This window comes from Magnolia sinica, chromosome 4, assembly GCF_029962835.1.
Source record: "Magnolia sinica isolate HGM2019 chromosome 4, MsV1, whole genome shotgun sequence".
Classification (NCBI taxonomy): domain Eukaryota; kingdom Viridiplantae; phylum Streptophyta; class Magnoliopsida; order Magnoliales; family Magnoliaceae; genus Magnolia; species Magnolia sinica.
Genome location: NC_080576.1, coordinates 65800127 through 65813823, shown reverse-complemented (window position 1 = coordinate 65813823; position 13697 = coordinate 65800127).

The window sequence follows — 13697 nt, the reverse complement described above, 5'->3', positions numbered from 1 at the left end:
AAAATAGTAAGTGTCCTATTTAGTTTCACCACACTGTTCTCACTATGCCAAAATAGTGAAAAAGGACGGTCCAAAACCATCTCAAATGACCAAAAAGGACGGTCATGGACCGTCGCATGGGCCGTCAAATTTTGACGTGTTGTATTACTTAAAGGACGGTCGAAAACTGTCATTCTTATTGACGAAAAAAGGATGGTCATGGACCGTCTCTTATGAGCCTTCAAAGGACGGCCATGGACCGTCCTTAAAAAGGACTATCATAAACCGTCTCTAATGAGCCTTCAAAGGACGGCCATGGACCATCCTTAAACAGGACTGTTATGGACCATCTCTAATGAGCCATCAAAGGACGGCCATGGACCGTCCTTAAAAAGGACTGTCATGGACCGTCTCTTATGAGCCTTCAAAGGACGGCCATGGACCGTCCCTTATGAGCCTTCAAAGCACTTTTTCAAATTTGAGAGGGTCAATATACACCTGTTACAATATATTTCATCATATTCTTCCTGATATACACTTGTTATATAATATATTTCATCATATTCACATTCACATCCATCTAAACCCAAACTACGTAAATCCAACATAAACTATATTCATCCAAACATAAACTACATCCATCCAAACACAAACAGTCTTATCCACATTACATTCATCCACGCATAAATACATATAAGTTTAACATCATAAATAAAAAAAGGAAAAAAAAATTAGCAACAATTTTCTTTTTGTGTCTTTCATCTAAATATATATATATATATATATATATATATATATATATATAACTAAAAATTATTATAATTCAGAATCATAAAGAATTGCATAAACTTCTTCTAAAAAAGTGGGCACTTTTTAAAAATAAAACTGATCATTAAAATAAAACTAATGCAAGCAAATAATGCAAAAAAAGTGTTTTAATTTAAGTTAATAGAAACAACAACAAAAATTAAAGCTTTGTAAAAAGGGGAATGTGTTAAAAGGGATATATTCTTGTTTGTTGCCATGTGATTGGGCTACAATTCAAGTTAATAAAAACAACAAAAATTAAAGCTTTGTAAAATAGGGCATGTGTTAAAAGGGATACATTCTTGTTTCTTGCCATGTGATTGGGCTACATTATTACAACAATCGGGTTCGGGTTCGAGATCGGTTTAGGTTTGGGTTTTCAAGCTTAGGTTTAGGTTTAGGTTAGGGAGTTGAGATTAGGATTAGGTGTAGGTCTAGGTTTAGAGATTTGAGAATACATTTAGGCTTTAGGTTAAGGTTTAAGTTTTAGGTTTAGGTTTAGGTTTTAGGTTATAGGTTATAAGTGTAGGTTATAGGTTATAGGTTACAGGTTAAGGTTTAGGTTATAGGTTTTCATTTCGGTTTAGGTTAAGGTTTAGGTTTAAGTTATAGGTTTAGGTTAAGGTTAGGTTTTAGTTATAGGTTATAGCTTTAGGGAATTGAGAATAGGTTAAGGTTAAGGTTTAGGCTTAGGAAATTGGGTCCGGGGTTCGGGATCGGGTTTAGGTTTGGGTTTTCAAGTTTAGGTTTAAGTTTTGGTTAGAGAGTTGAGATCAGGATTAGGTGTAGGTTTAGGTTTAAGGATTTGAGAATACATTTCGGTCTTAGGTTTAAGTTTAGGTTTAAGTTTAGGTTTTAGGCTTAGGTTTAGGTTATAAGAGCAGGTTATAGGTTTAGGTTAGGTTATAGGTTAAGGTTTAGGGAATTGAGAATAGGTTAAGGTTTATGTTTAGGAAATCGGGTTCGGGTTTGGGATCGGATTTAGGTTTGGGTTTTCAAGTTTAGGTTTAGGTTTAGGTTTAGGTTAGGGAGTTGAGATTAGGATTAGGTGTAGGATTAGGTTTAGGGATTTGAGAATACATTTAGGTTTTAGGTTTAGGATTAGGTTAAGGTTTAGGTTTAGGTTATAAGCTTTAGGTTTAGAGAATTGAGAATAGGTTAATGTTTAGGTTTAGGAAATTGAGTTCGGGTTCGGGATCGGGTTTACGTTTGGGTTTTCAAGTTTAGGTTTAAGTTTAGGTTAGGGAGTTGAGATTAGGATTAGGTGTAGGTTTAGGTTTAGGGATTTGAGAATACATTTAGGTTTTAGGTTTAGGTTTAGGTTATAGGTTATAGGTTTAGGTTGAGGTTTAGGTTTAGGCTATAAGCTATAGGTTTAGGGAATTGAGAATAGGTTAAGGTTTAGGTTTAGGAAATTGGGTTCGGGTTGGGGATCGGGTTTAGGTTTGGGTTTTCAAGTTTAGGTTTAGATTTAGGTTAGGGAGTTGAGATTAGGATTAGGTGTAGGTTTAGGTTTAGGGATTTGAGAATACATTAGGTTTTAGGTTTAGGTTTAGGTTATAGGGTATAGGTTTAGGTTTAGGTTTAGGTTTAGGTTATAAGCTATAGGTTTAGGGAATTGAGAATAGGTTAAGGTTTAGGTTTAGGAAATTGGGTTCGGGTTAGAGATCGGGTTTAGGTTTGGGTTTTCAAGTTTAGGTTTAAGTTTAGGTTAGGGAGTTGAGATTAGGATTCGGTGTAGGTTTATGTTTGAGATTTGAGAATACATTTAGGTTTTAGGTTTTGGTTTAGGTTTAGGTTTAGGTTTAGATTTAGGTTTAGGTCATAAGCTATAGGTTTAGGGAATTGAGAATAGGTTAAGGTTTAGGTTTAGGAAATTAGGTTCGGGTTCGGGATCGGGTTTAGGTTTTGGTTTTCAAGTTTAGGTTAGGGAGTTGAGATTAGGATTAGGTGTAGGTTTAGGTTTATGGATTTGAGAATACATTTTGGTTTTAGGTTAAGGTTTAGGTTTAGGTTTAGATTAAGGTTTAGGTTTAGGTTATATGATATAGGTTTAGGGAATTGAGAATAGTTTAAGGTTTAGGTTTAGGTTTAGGAAAACGGGTTCAGGTTTGGGATCGAGTTTAGGTTTGGGTTTTCAAGTTTAGGTTTAAGTTTAGGTAAGGGAGTTGAGATTAGGATTGGGTGTAGGTTTAGGTTTAGGGATTTGAGAATACATTTAGGTTTTAGGTTTAGGTTTAGGTTATAGGTTATAAGTTTAGGTTAAGGTTTAGGTTAAGGTTTAGGTTTAGGTTTAGGTTAAGGTTATAAGCTATAGGTTTAGGGAATTGAGAATAGGTTAATGTTTAGGTTTAGGAAATCGGGTTCGGGTTCGGGATCGGGTTTAGGTTTGGATTTTCAAGTTTAAGTTTAGGTTTAGGTTAGGTAGTTCAGATTAGGATTAGGTGTAGGTTTAGGTTTAAGGATTTGAGAATACATTTAGGTTTTAGGTTTAGGTTATAAGTTATAGGTTTAGGGAATTGAGAATAGGTTAAGGTTTAGGTTTTGGTTTAGGAAATCGGGTTCGGGTTCGGGATTAGGTTTGGTTTTGGGTTTTCAAGTTTAGGTTTAGGTTTAGGTTAGGGAGTTGAGATTAGGATTAGATATAGGTTTAGGTTTAGGGATTTGAGAATACATTTAGGTTTTAGGTTTAGGTTTAGGTTATAGGTTTTAGGTTTAGGTTTAGGTTATAGGTTTTAGGTTATAAGCTATAGGTTTAGGGAATTGAGAATAGGTTAATGTTTACGTTTAGAAAATCGGGTTCGGGTTCGGGATTGGGTTTAGGTTTGGGTTTTCAAGTTTAGGTTTTTGTTTAGGTTAGGGAGTTGAGATTAGGATTAGGTGTAGGTTTAGGTTTAGGGATTTAAGAATACATTAGGTTTTAGGTTTAGGTTTAGGTTATAGGGTATAGGTTTAGGTTTAGGTTTAGGTTATAAGCTATATGTTTAGGGAATTGAGAAAAGGTTAAGGTTTAGGTTTAGGAAATCGGGTTCGGGTTCGAGATCGGGTTTAGGTTTGGGTCTTCAAGTTTAGGTTTGAGTTTAGGTTAGGGAGTTGAGTTTGGATTAGGTGTAGGTTTAGGTTTATGGATTTGAGAATACATTTAGGTTTTATGTTTAGGTTTAGGTTTAGGTTAAGGTTAGGTTTTGGTTTAGGTTTAGGTTCTAAGCTATCGGTTTAGGGAATTGAGAATAGGTTAAGGTTTAGGTTTAGGAAATCGGGTTCGGCTTCGGGATCGGGTTCAGGTTTGGGTTTTCAAGTTTAGGTTTAGGTTTAGGTTAGGGAGTTAAGATTAGGATTAGTTGTAGGTTTAGGTTTAGGGATTTGAGAATACATTTAGGTTTTATGTTTAGGTTTAGGTTATAGGTTATAGGTTTAGGTTTAGGTTTAGATTAAGGTTTAGGTTTAGGTTTAGGTTAAGGTTTAGGTTTAGGTTATAAGCTATAGGTTTAGGGAATTGAGAATAGGTTAAGGTTTAGGTTTAGGTTTAGGAAAACGGGTTCGGGTTCGGGATCGGGTTTAGGTTTGGGTTTTCAAGTTTAGGTTTAGGTTTAGATTAGGGAGCTGAGATTAGTATTAGGTGTAGGTTTAGGTTTAGGGATTTGAGAATACATTTAGGTTTTAGGTTAGGTTTAGGTTTTAGGTTATAGGTTATAAGTTTAGGTTTAGGTTTAGGTTAAGGTTTAGGTTTAGGTTTAGGTTTAGGTTATAAGCTATATGTTTAGGGAATTGAGAATAGGTTAATGTTTAGGTTTAGGAAATCGGGTTCGGGTTCGGGATCGGGTTTAGGTTTGGGTTTTCAAGTTTAAGTTTAGGTTTAGGTTAGGGAGTTGAGATTAGGATTAGCTGTAGGTTTAGGTTTAAGAATTTGCAAATACATTTAGGTTTTAGGTTTAGGTTTAGGTTTAGGTTATAGGTTATAGGTTTAGGTTTAGGTTTAGGTTAAGGTTTAGGTTTAGGTTTAGGATTAGGTTCTAAGCTATAGGTTTAGGGAATTGAGAATAGGTTAAGGTTTAGTTTTAGGAAATCGGGTTCTGGTTCGAGATCGGGTTTAGGTTTGGGTTTTCAAGTTTAGGTTTAGGTTTAGGTTAGGGAGTTGAGACTAGGATTAGGTGTAGGTTTAGGTTTAGGGATTTGAGAATACATTAGGTTTTAGGTTTACGTTTAGGTTATAGGTTATAGGTTTAGGTTTAGGTTAAGGTTTAGGTTATAAGCTATAGGTTTAGGGAATTGAGAATAGGTTAATGTTTAGCTTTAGGAAATCAGGTTGGGGTTCGGGATCGGGTTTAGGTTTGGATTTTCAAGTTTAGGTTTAGGTTTAGTTTAGGGAGTTGAGATTAGGATTAGGTGTAGGTTTAGGTTTAGGTTTAGGTTATAGGTTATAGGTTCAGGTTTAGATTTAGGCTAAGGTATTGGTTTAGGTTTCGGTTTTGGTTGTAAGCTATAGGTTTAGGGAATTGAGAATAGGTTAAGGTTTAGGTTTAGGAAATCGGGTTCGGGTTGGGGATCGGGTTTAGGTTTGGGTTTTCAAGTTTAGGTTAGGGAGTTGAGATTAGGATTAGGTGTAGGTTTAGGTTTAGGGATTTGAGAATACATTAGGCTTTAGGTTTTGGTTTTGGTTATAGGTTATAGGTTTAGGTTTAGGTTTAGGTTTAGGTTTCGGTTTAGGTTATAAGCTATAGGTTTACTGAATTAAGAATAGGTTAAGGTTTAGGTTTAGGAAATCAGAATCGGGTTCAAGATCGGGTTTAGGTTTGGGTTTTTAAGTTTATGATTAGGTTTAGTTTAAGGAGTTGAGATTAGGATTAGGTGTAGGTTTAGGTTTAGGGATTTGAGAATACATTTAGGTTTTAGGTTTAGGTTTAGGTTATAGGTTATAGGTTTAGGTTTAAGTTTAGGTTAAGGTATAGGTTTAGGTTTCGGTTTAGGTTATAAGCTATTGGTTTAGGAAATTGAGAATAGGTTAAGGTTTAGGTTTAGGAAATCGGGTTCGGGTTCGGGATCGGTTTTAGGTTTGGGTTTTCAAGTTTAGGTTTAGGTTTAGTTTAGGGAGTTGGGATTAGGATTAGGTATAGGTTTAGGTTTATGGATTTGAGAATACATTTAGGTTTTAGGTTTAGGTTTAGGTTATTGGTTATAGGTTTAGGTTTTGGTTTAGGTTAAGGTATAGGTTTAGGTTTCGGTTTAGGTTATAAGCTATAGGTTTAGGGAATTGAGAATATGTTAAGGTTTCGGTTTAGGAAATCGGGTTCGGGTTCGGGATCGGGTTTTGGTTTAGGTTTTCAAATTTAGGTTTAGGTTTAGGTTAGGGAGTTGTGATTAGGATTGGGTGTAGGTTTAGGTTTTGGGATTTGAGAATACATTAGGTTTTAGGTTTAAGTTTAAGTTATAGGTTATAGGTTTAGGTTTAGGTTTAGGTTTAGGTTTCGGTTTAGGTTATAAACTATAGATTTAGGGAATTGAGAATAGTTTAAGGTTTAGTTTTTGAAAATCGGGTTCGGGTTCAGTATCGGGTTTAGGTTTGGGTTTTCAAGTTTAGGTTTAGGTTTAGTTTAGGGAGTTGAGATTAGGATTAGGTGTAGGTTTAGGTTTAGGGATTTGAGAATACATTTTGGTTTTTGGTTTAGGTTTAGGTTATAGGTTATAGGTTTATGTTTAGGTTTAGGTTAAGGTATAGGTTTAGGTTTCGGTTTAGGTCATAAGCTACAGGTTTAGGGAATTGAGAATAGGTTAAGGTTTAGGTTTAGGAAATCGGGTTTGGTTTCGAGATCGCGTTTAGGTTTGGGTTTTCAAGTTTAGGTTTAGGTTTAGGTTAGAGAGTTGAGATTAGGATTAGGTGTAGGTTTAGGTTTAGGGATTTGAGAATACATTTGGTTTTAGGTTTAGATTTAGGTTATAGGTTATAGGTTTAGGTTTTGGTTATAAGCTATTGGTTTAAGGAATTGAGAATAGGTTAAGGTTTAGGTTTAGGAAATCGGGTTCGGGTTCGGGATTGTGTTTAGGTTTGGGTCTTCAAGTTTAGGTTTAGGTTAGGGATTTGAGATTAGGATTAGGTGTAGGTTTAGGTTTCGGGATTTGAGAATACATTAGGTTTTAGGTTTAGGTTTAGGTTATAGTTATAGGTTTAGGTTTAGGTTTAGGTTTAGGTTAAGGTTATATGTTAAGGTTAAGGTTATAGGTTTAGGTTTAGGTTTAGGTTATAGGTTTAGGTTTAGGTTAAGTTATAGGTTTTTGGTTAAGGTTTAGGTTATAGTTATAGGTTTTGGGATTTGAGAATATGTTATAGGTTCAGGTTATAAGTTATAGGTTTTAGGTTTAGGTTAAGGTTTTGGTTATAGGTTTTGAGATTTGAGAATAGGTTTAGGTTATAAGTATAGGTTTAGGTTATAGGTTTTGGGATTTGAGAATAGGTTTAGGTTATAGGTTTTGGGATTTGAGAATAGGTTTAGGTTATAAGTATAGGTTTAGGTTAGGTTGTAGGTTAAAGTTTAGGGAATTGAGTTTAGGTTATAGGTTTAGGTTATAGTTTATAGGTTTACGTTGTAGTTATAGGTTTTGGGATTTTAGAATAGGTTTAGGTTATAGGTTAAGGGTGTGGTCCCTGCAAATACAGATATAAACACGGCCTTCTCCAATTGGCCAGGCCCTTCCAATGCTGTACATAGGAAATGGACAGCTTCATCATCGTCATAACAACGGTTCCCTTCTTCCAGGGACCCTCGCTCAACATCTGGATAGCTCCGACGCACATCTGGGTTTCCTCCAACAATTTCGAGTAAATACATAAACATGGCCTGTCCAAATGGTTAGGCCACTCCAATGCTATACATAGGAAATGGACAACTTTATCATGGTCATAACAGCGGTTTCCACCTTCCAAGGACCCCCGCTCAACATCCGGATAGCTCCGACGCACAGCTGGGTCTGCTCCATCAATTTCGAGCTAATACATTTAAAAACAACATAATTATATCTAAAAGCATCTAGATAAGTGGGAAAGGCCTCCCATATTCGTATTGTTGGTTATTCATCCCTTTGTCTATAAGCCACAATCGACCAACACTTTCTATTACTACCTGTACTCTGAAACCAACATAAATAGGACTAGGAAACAATATAAGGAATAAGAAAGAATGAATTTACCTGTACACATCTTTAAATGTTTCCCTATAAGGAGATGATATTATATCTTTGATAGCCACAACTTGTATGACAGAGAAAAATACAACTGATATAGTCTGTTACAATTCAAAGGAGAAAAAAGATTTGTGGCTGCACCGATATTCTAGTACATTACGAACGGCTGCCTACGTACCCAAAAAGTTAGATTGGGATCAAGCCACTACGTAGTTCTTTTTAATTAACCAAGTTACTAAAGGTCATAAATTTCATATTTAACAAAGTATCATTGAACGTCATCTCAAATCGTTTCTGGTTGGTGCATTTAAAAAAAATCAAATACACAATCAATGCATATTCTTGTTACATCTCGTACTGCAACAAGGGGGTTCGGGATCGGGTTTAGGTTTGGGTTTTCAAGTTTAGGTTTAGGTTTAGGTTAGGGAGTTGAGATTTGGATTAGGTGTAGGTTTAGGTTTAGGGATTTGAGAATACATTTAGGTTTTAGGTTTAGGTTTAGGTTATAAGTTATAGGTTAAGGTTTAGGTTTAGGTTAAGGTTTAGGTTATAAGCTATAGGTTTAGGGAATTGAGAATAGATTAAGGTTTAGGTTTAGGAAATCAGGTTCGGGTTCAGGTTTGGGTTTTCAAGTTTAGGTTTAGGTTTAGGTTAGGGAGTTGAGATTAGGATTAGGTGTAGGTTTAGGTTTAGGGATTTGAGAATACATTTAGGTTTTAGGTTTAAGTTTTGGGATTTGAGAATAGTTTTAGGTTATAAGTATAGGTTTAGGTTGGGTTATAGGTTAAGGTTTAGGAATTTGAGTTTAGGTTATAGGTTTAGGTCATAGGTTATGGGTTATAGGGTTTAGGTTAGGGTTTAGGTTATAGGTTTAGGTTTAGGTTATAGGTTATAGGTTTAGGTTTAAGTTATAGGTTTAGGTTTAGTTTAGGTTTTAGGTTTAAGTATAGGCTTAGGTATATTCTTAATGGAGCACCATCTGAACTCTGCACTGATTGAACGATCTTAACCATCTGATTTCACTCGTTAAACATATCATTATTTAAATATGTGACAGCAATCAATAGGATGGATGGAATTATCTGATCAATGCAATTTTCCAACTATGCTCCATCTACAATGGGTCCAATGATGTTCATGGCCAGATTGATCTCTGAAAAATGTATTCTTTTTCTGGTTTTGAACATGTATTTGATGGTGTAATGGGCTATTCTTTGGAAAAAATGCCGTCTCAAGCTGCCTGATATTACTAACCTGAAACCGACTCTAAAACAGCAAAACTTTAATATTTAGGCTTCTAAATATCTAATATCAAAATACAATAGCGAATATAAGTCTACACATGAGTAATGATGAATTGGTGACACAATTATAGGTCTGTTATATAAGCACTATTTAAGCACCAAAAGTCAAGCAAGATTTGGTGGATTAGGGCCTATGATATATAAGTACAACAACACAGATGGAAAAATGGAAAAAAAAAAGTGAATAGTATATCCCTTTTGATATGTCTCAATATGGTCCACTTCACATCAGCTCATTGAATCCCACTTTATTTTGTGTTTTGATCCTCAAAATAAGCCTACATCTAGTTTAAACTTAGCTTATAAACTTCCTTCATGCTTAAAATGAATAAAGAGGCAGAAAAAGAGAAAAAATGAAAAAAATAATAGTAATAATAAATCAAATGGGCCCTTTATGGCCATATTGGTCTATAATGGCATATTGGCCCCACAACGGTGCCAATATGCACAAACGATTTCAAGATGACAAATAAGCAAGTTCCTCAAGATTTTAGTCTCAAAATTCAAAATAATTTGTGGGTTTTCCTTAAAAATCTGTACTTTTGGTGAAATTGAGGAATGGGAATGATAAAAGATTTAGTTTGTACGGTGAGAGCTAAATAAAGCATACAAATCAAAACAAGCCAATTGACTAGTTCCAAATGCAAGCTCCAAAGTATAAAGTAATTGCATCATGGAATCTCATATCCCAAAAGGTTTCTGTGTTCTTAAAAATCCAAACTTACAATGAAAGAGTTAAAAAACTCCTTTTAAAAAAATCAAGCTCTTTTAAACACTGAAACTCTTTCAGGTGCTGATTCTAGACCAATTGAATCTCAAATCTCATAAGATTTGGGCTTCCTTGAAATACCAAACATGCATAGGGAAGTAATTTAAAAATGAAGGCTATATCAACTTAACAGACGATTTTAGTAATTTAAAAATGAAAGCTATACCAACCCAACTACGTAACTGTTGGGGATTACCGACGACACTCTTGAAAGCAAGTAATGCTTCGGTTATACAAAGAAATACAGCAAAAATTAGATCTATATTCATAGATCATAAATGTTTGGTTTTTGTATATGTTTATGCATTGAACAATTAAAATACTTTCCTAAGATGGTCCCGCCAATAGAGGATTTCGTGATACCAATTGGAGTTTAGTTTACTGTTAGGACTCTTTTCCCAGGAAAGTTGAAGCAATCAACCTAATCCATGGTTCTGTAACTATTGTGTTGCAGGGCTATGTTGATGGATTTCCCTACTTGATTATATTTTGCAGCCATGTTACTGTTCTCAAGGAAACAATGCCGAGACATATTCCCATCTACATTAACATCAACGGAGGTTGAATGCATTTCATCCATTTCTCTAATTTTTATCCATGCCATTCATCCATTTCTCGGATTTTTCTCCATTTCTCTAATTTACATCCCTCTAATTTTTGGGATAGAGCCCTAAAATGATCTGTAAAAATGGATGAATGGCATGGATAAAATATATACATCATGGTGGAGCCATAGATCATGGTGGTGTTGCAGAGGAAATCGGATTGCGTATTGAGTTACTCAGTACTCTCTTATTGTACTGAGTAAACTCAGTAGGGCCCACCTTAATCCCTAAATCCCTAAATGCCCAAATCCCCAAATCGTTTCAATCGGTATTGAGATTGAGAGAGATTGAGAGAGATTGAGAGAGAGAGAGATACCTCATGTGGATGTGTGAGAGAGAGAGCACCAAGAGAGAGAGAGGGAAGAGGGAGGGTGTCGAGTGAGAGATTGGACGCGCATGGCTCTATTTTGAGCGCGCGCCCAATTTTTGGTTAGCTGGTGGTCGGTGCTCTGTGGGCCCTATGATGATGTATGTGTTTCATCCATTCCGTTCATCCATTTTTAAAGATCATTTTAGAGCTTTATGCCAAAAATTAGAGGAATATAAATCTCAGGTGGTCCACACCACATGAGAACAATAGTGATTGGATATCCACCATTAAAATCCTCTTAAGGCACACTATACTATTTATTTGACATCCAATCTATTGATTTGGTCATACAGGACTAGATGAAGGGAAAAAACAAAAATCAGCTTGATCCAAAACTTTTATGGCTACCAAAATGTTTTTAATGGTCAACGCTCATTCAACACTATTTCCTATAATGTGGTTCACTTGAGATTTGGATATATCTCATTTTTGGTCTGATATTGTAAAATTATCTGTAAAAATATATGGACAGCATGGATGAAACACATACATCATGGTAGCCACAGAGCACCGACCACCAGCCATTGGCTGGTGTCAGGGGGAGTAGCCAATTTGTTCCCAAGCATATTAAGTAAATCCTTTGGGGCCCACCATGATTTTTTCATTTAATCCCCTCCATCCATCCATTTTAACGTATAATTTTATTACATAAGCTCAAAAATGAAGCCTATAAAAATCTGAAGTGGACCACATCATAGGAAATAATATAAACTAAACGTCTACCATTGAAAAATTTTGGGAGGCCACTGAAGTTTTGGATCAAGTTGATATTTTAGTTTTCCCTTCATCCATGTATTTGTAAAAATACATCATGGTTGGGCCCACACAGCATCAACCACAAGCCATTGGATGGTGTAGGGGAGCAGCCAATTCATTCCCCTTATTTATGGTGTGGTCCATTTAATCTTTGGATATGATTCATTTTTTGGATAATTCTATAAAATGATCTTGAAAAATGGATGAATGGTGTGGGTTGATCCCAAATTTTCGGTAAATCCATAACTCAAGTGGACCATGCCACACAAAACAGTGTGGAATAATGATTTCTACCGTTGATACCTTCCTTGGGCCCACAGTAATGTTTATTTGTCATCCAACATGCTCATAATATCAAAAAAATACGAATGAAGGGAAAACACAAACATCAGCCTAAATGTGGGCCACACCACATAATATAATGGAGGGGTTTCCTTAGAACATTCATAGTCATATATTGGGCCTGCCTAAATGTGATTCACATATCCAACCCACTCATTATGTGTGTCCCACTTGGATGAGGGGTCAGACCAATTTTCAACTGCGTCCGTGTCTATATTAACTTATAAATAGGTTGGATCTCAAATAAACATCGCGGCGGGCCCTAAGAAGGTTTCAATAGTGGGTGTCCCACTCTTTTCTATGGTGGGTCTACTTGAACTTCGGATCTGCCCCGTCAGTCAGATGCATCATTCCATGGTGGCCACGACCTTAAAAATAAAGTCAATCCATGACTTGGGTGGGCCACACCACAGACTATAGTTGAGAGGGTTACCCTCCCATTAAAACATTCATAATCATTTATTGGCCCACCTAGATGTGGTTCATAGATCCAGCCCATTCATTATGTGTGTCCCAATTGGATGAGGAGTCAAACCAAGTTTCATACACATTCAAAACTCATGTGGGCCCTACCAAATGCTTTTATATGTTTTAGGGATGTCTTCACATAGTTTTAGATGCTATGGCCCACCTGAGTTTCGTATATGACTGATTTTTGGACTTAAAGGGGATACATCAAATGCATGGTGTTGATGTTCTACACACATCATGGTGGGGCCCACACAGATTAACCTCATGGAAATTAGTTCCCATGAGGTGACCTTATGGTACCATTTCACTATTTAGGTAACTCCTTCATGGGTGTTACTCTAATTGTGTAGGGCCCACCTTGATATATTTTATGTATATCGACACCGTCCATATATTTTTCCATCATATTTTAGGATGTGATTTCAAATTATAAGAACTCAATAATCTCAGGTGGGCCATACAAATCAAAACAATGATGAATAACCATTGAAAACCTTTTGAAGGCCACAAAAGTTTTGGATCAATTTGATCTTTGTAGTTTACCTTCATCTAGATCTTCTTTACATTATTAACAAGTTGGATTGCAAATAAACATTACTAAAACCTTACGATGGGCTCTTTATAATTTTTAATGGCGAGGTACTATATTATGATTCTTTCCAGTGGTGTGGTCCACTTAAGATTTAAATCTATATAATTTTTTATACCCGACCCAAAAATGTGTTGGAGAAACATATGGGCCGCAAGGATATACAACACATCATCAAAATCTCACTTTTGTTATCTAACTTTTCAATTTTTCTTGTCAAAATACAAAATCAAGTTTTATTTTTTAAAATATATATTTTTTTACAATTTGTCAATTTTTTTCACAAATTTGTTTAATTTTTTTAATTTCTTTTTCAAAATATCATTTTTTTAATCTCACTTTTGTTATATAACTTTTCAATTTTTCTTATCAAAATACAAAATCTAGTTTTCTTTTTTAAAAAATATATATATTTTATAATTTATCAATTTTTTCACAATTTTGTTTAATTTTTAAATTTTCTTTTTCAAAATATCATTTTTTATCGAAATCTTTTTTGTTCAAAATTATCAACAGTTTTTTTTTTCAA